Here is a 5205-nt window from a genome sequence, read left to right on the forward strand (position 1 = left end):
CCCAGTCTATGGTATCTTTGTTATAGCAGCCTGAACCAAGACAAATACTTTAGGAAACTGCTCAGTAGTTTCTAATAAAGTCAAAGATATGCTTTCCCTGTGACCCAGCAATTCCACTCCTTGGTATATATGTAAGAAAAATGAAAGCAAACTTGCATGAGAATGTTTATAGCAGCTTTATTCATAATAGCGCAAATTCGAAAGAATCCAAATATCCATCAATAGAAGAAAAGGTAACCAAACTGTGCCATGTTCATACAATGGAATTCTATTCAGCAATCAAAAAGAAATACTGACACGAGGAACAGCATGGATGAAGAAGCCTTATGATAAACAAAAGAAGGAATTATTTCAAGTGATTGGCAAACACAGAAATGTGATAATATCCCAAAGAAAGCTTAAACTTTCTCAGTCATCCTACGGCTAAAGTGATATTGATATTGTTACATATGTATATACATACATATATGTTTATCTATATATTGGGAAAAGCAAATAAATAATTATATTTTTGGGTTAGGAACAAAGATTTCCAGCAAAAAAGTCTAGAAATCTAGAAATATGAAATCTAAGAAAATAAATAAAATCTCTAAAATTGGCAATATTGGTATTCAATACATATTTTCTCCTAAAAAAAAAGGGCATGATTTCACTCATATGTGGAAGATAAACCAACACACGCAGATAGAACCGTTTGGTGGTTACCAGGGGCTAGGTGGGTGGGGGGTGGGCACAAGGGGTGGAGGGATGCACTTACATGGTGACTGATAAACAATAATGTACAACAAAAATTTCACAATAAAAAAAAGGGTTTCCTAACTCAGTTCACTATAAAGGCCTAGAAGAAATGCTCAGACGAGAAGCAATGACTATATTTGTGCTGAGATTATGGTCTCTAAATAGCATGCCCCATGAAATGAACCAGAACTCTTTAGAGGAAGGGCTCTTTCCAGGTCTAGATCAGGAAATGTATTAGATGAGCCTGAAACACCTTATTACACCAGAAAGCAAGAAAATCATCAAAGACAACTAGGATTCTGTAACAAGGACACAGGAGCCAATCTGAGGAGACCTTAGGCCAAAGTGAGACCATTTAACATTGGAAAACTGCCACAATGGATTGAAACACTTAAATGTTAAAATTCACAAGTTCATAATGATATTAACAACAATAACAAAAAGCTCATTGGTTATCTTTGGAAGATATTTGGGAAACAAGGTGTGAGTCAAACATTTATACTGCCTATTCTATATGAACTGTACCTCAGAATAACTAAAAAGGTTTTCTTTATAGATTTCCCAACTCAAAAAGAATGATGAAATTTGAGTATCACCATTTCACAACTCCTAATAAAATAATGGATCTAGGTGTGATTATTAATGGATGTTAAAATCATTAGGTAAAAGAGTGATAGGTAACTTTATAAAGGATGGATTAGGATGACAACACCTAAACTCACTGATTAATCATAATTATAACAAAAAGAGACAAATATACATTATGTACCTCTTGATGTGATGCAACAGGAGGAACACAGTACCACCTAAGACTTCTTCTTCCAAAAAACAAAGAACTTGAATCTGATTAACTCTGTCCATCTAAATACCAGTTTACAGGAAATAAGAGAGAGGTATTTTTAAAAAACTAATGATACAAAAATGAGGGAAATTCTAAAAGAAAAATGTTCTGGTTTCTTCAATAACTGAAAAGGAAGAAACCAGAGAAAGAAGAACCTACAGATTTAAAGAGACTTTAGGCACATATCAACCAAATGCAATGTGTGGATTCTGTTTGGATCCAATTTGAACCAACCAGCTGGAAAAATAATTATGAAACGACCAAAGAAATTTGAACAATCACTAGATTTGATATTAAAGAATTACTAATATTTAGGGTATAATAATGGCATTACTTTTGTTTTAACATTCTCTTATTTATTTATTTTTGGGGTTTTTTTTTTAAGGAAGAGTGGCTCTGAGCTAACATCTGTTGCCAAACTTCCTCCTTTTGTTCTTTTTTCCCTCTCCAAAGCCCCAGTAGATAGTTATATGTCATAGTTACCCTAGTTGCTCTATGTGGGACGCCGCCTCAGCATGGCTTGATAAGAGGTGCGTATGTCCACGCCCAGGATCCGAACCAGCAAACCCTGGGCTGCCAAGCAGAGCACGCCAACTTAACCGCTACGCCACCAGGCTGACCCCCAACAGTCTCATATTTAAAACTTAAAATGAAAAATTTAAATCTCATATTTTAGAGATAATACTAAATTATTTACAGATGATATTATATAATGTTTAGAATTTGCTTCAAAAATATGCGAGGAGCAGTAAAGCATAGAAAAACGAGAAAATCAACAAAACCAAAACTCCAGTGGTTCTTTGAAAAGATCAATAAAACTGATAAACCTTTAGCTAGATTGATTAAGAAAAAAAGAATACTCTATTACTAAAATCAAAGAAAGCGGAAACATTACTACTGATGTTATGGAAATAAAAAGGATTATTTTTATGGAAATAAAAAGAGAATACTATAAACAATTGTATGCTAGCAAATTGGATAACCTATATGAACAAATTCCTAGAAACATACAATCTATCAAAACTTAATCATGGGGCCGGCCCGGTGGTGTAGCAGCTAAGTTCGTGCACTCCACTTTGGCAGCCCGGGGTTTGCAGGTTCGGATCCTGAGTGCAGACCGACGCACCACTTGTCAAGCCATGCTATGGCGGTGTCTCATATAAAGTAGACGAAGATGGGTATGGATGTTAGCCCAGAGCCAATCTTCCTCAGCAAAAAGAGAAGGACTGGCATCAGATGTTAGCTCAGGGCTAATCTTCCTCACAATAAATAAATAAATAAATAAAAACTTAATCATGAAGTAGAAAATCTGAATAGACTTATAACTAGTAAGGAAATTGACTCAATAATCAAAACTCTCCCAACAAAGAAAAGCCCTAGACAGATGGATTCACTAGTGAATTCTACCAAACATTTAAAGAAGAATTAACACCAATGTTTCTCAAACTCTTCCAAAAAATTAAAGAGGAGGAAACACTTTCTAACTCATTCTATGAGGCCAGCATTACCCTGATGTCAAAGCCAGACAGACACTACAAGAAAAGAAAAATAAAGACCAATATTATGAATATTGGTACAAAAAAACCTCAACAAAATACCAGCAAACCAAATTCAGCAACATATTAAAAGGATTATACACCATGACCAAGTGGAAGTTGTTTCTGGAATACAAGAATGGTTCAATGTACAAAAATCAATGTAATCCATATTAAAGGAATGAAGTGGGGGGGAAATGATCATCTCATTTGATGCAGAAAAAACATTTCACAAAATTCAACACACTTTCATGATTAAAAACAAGGACAGTAACCTGGTATCTTCTATTCTTTTCTATTTCATTTAAAAAATGCTAGTCAAATCCCACATTATTGGTTTCATGAGTTACTAATGGTTGGCAACCTGCAGTATGAAAAACACTGCTGTAAAGTGCACAGTGTAATAAACACACCACCGGGAGCATTATAAAAAGCAGCATTAATAGCACACTGCCATCATTACTAAAAAAAAAAAAAAGGACAGTAAACTGGGAGTAGAAGGAAACTTCCTCAATATGACAAAAGTAATAGATGAAAAACATAACAGCTCTCACATCATACTCAATGGTGAAAGACGGAAAGCTTTTCCTCTAAGATCAGGAACAAGACGAGGGTGCCCATTCACCACTCCTATTCAACACAGGATTGGCAGTTCTAGCCAGAGCAATCAAGTAAGAAAAAGACACCTAAATTAAAAAGAGAGAAGTCAAAGTATCTCTTTGCAGATAACATGATCTTATATATAGAACACCCTAAATATTTGACCAAAAAAAGATTAGAGCTAATAAATGAATTCAGCCAAGTTGCAGGACACAAAATCACACAAAAATCATTTCTAAACACTAACAATGAACATTCTGATTCCAAATTCCAAAAACACTAACAATGAACATTCTGATTCCAATTCCAAAAAAGAATAAAACACTTAGGAATAAACTTAGCAAAGGAGGTGAAAGACTTGTACAATGAAAACTACAAAACATTGCTGAAATTAAGGAAGACATAAATAAATGGAAAGACATCCTATGTTCAGGGATTGGAAGACTTAATATTATTAAGCTGACCATACTGCTCAGAATGATCTACAGATTCAATGCAATTCCTATCAGAATCCCAACAGCATGTTTTGCAGAAACAGAAAATTCTGAAATCTGAAAATTCATATGGAATCTCAAGGGACCCTGAATAACCAAAACAATCTTGGAAGAGAAGAACCAAGTCAGAGGAGTCACAGTTGCTGATTTCAAAATCTGTAGGAAAAATCTGTAGCTTACTAGGAAGCTACAGTAATCAAAACAGTGTGGTACTGGCATTAGGACAGATATATAGATCAATGCAATAGAAAGCCCAGAAATAAACCCTCGCATATATGGTCAATTGATTTTTGACAAGGACGAGATGACCTTTTTCAATGAGAAAAAGACAGTCTTTTTCAACAAGTAGTGCTGGGAAAACTGGATATTCACATGCAAAAGAATGAAAGTGGAATCTTACATCATATGCAAAAATTAACTCAAAATGGATCAGAGACCTAAATGTAAGAGCTAAAACTATAAAACTCTTAGAAGAAAACAGGTATAATTTCATGACATTGGATTAGTCAATGATTTCTTGGATATGATACCAAAAGCACAGGCAATAAAAGAAAAAATAAATTGGACTTCACCAAAATTAAAAACTCTTACGCATCAAAGGACACTATCAAGAGTGAAAAGAGGGCCGGCCCCATGGCTTAGCGGTTAAGTGCGCACGCTCCGCTACTGGCAGCCCGGGTTCAGATCCTGGGCACGCACTGACGCACCGCTTCTCCAGCCCTGCTGAGGCCGTGTCCCACGTACAGCAACTAGAAGGATGTGCAACTATGACATACACCTGTCTCCTGGGGCTTTGGGGGAAAAGAAATAAAAAAAATAAAAGTTTAAAAGAGGAGGGGAGAGACAAATACTGTATTTCAGGATGTCTCGAATTTAAAAAAAAAAAAAAGACAACCCACAGAATGGGAGAAAATATTTGCAGATTATATACCTGAAAAGGGATTAATATCCAGAATACATAAAAAAGAACTTCAGCAATTCAACAATAACCCAGTTA

This window comes from Ceratotherium simum, chromosome 27 (assembly GCF_057802395.1).
Source record: "Ceratotherium simum simum isolate JZ-2026a chromosome 27, ASM5780239v1, whole genome shotgun sequence".
NCBI classification, from domain to species: Eukaryota; Metazoa; Chordata; class Mammalia; order Perissodactyla; family Rhinocerotidae; genus Ceratotherium; species Ceratotherium simum.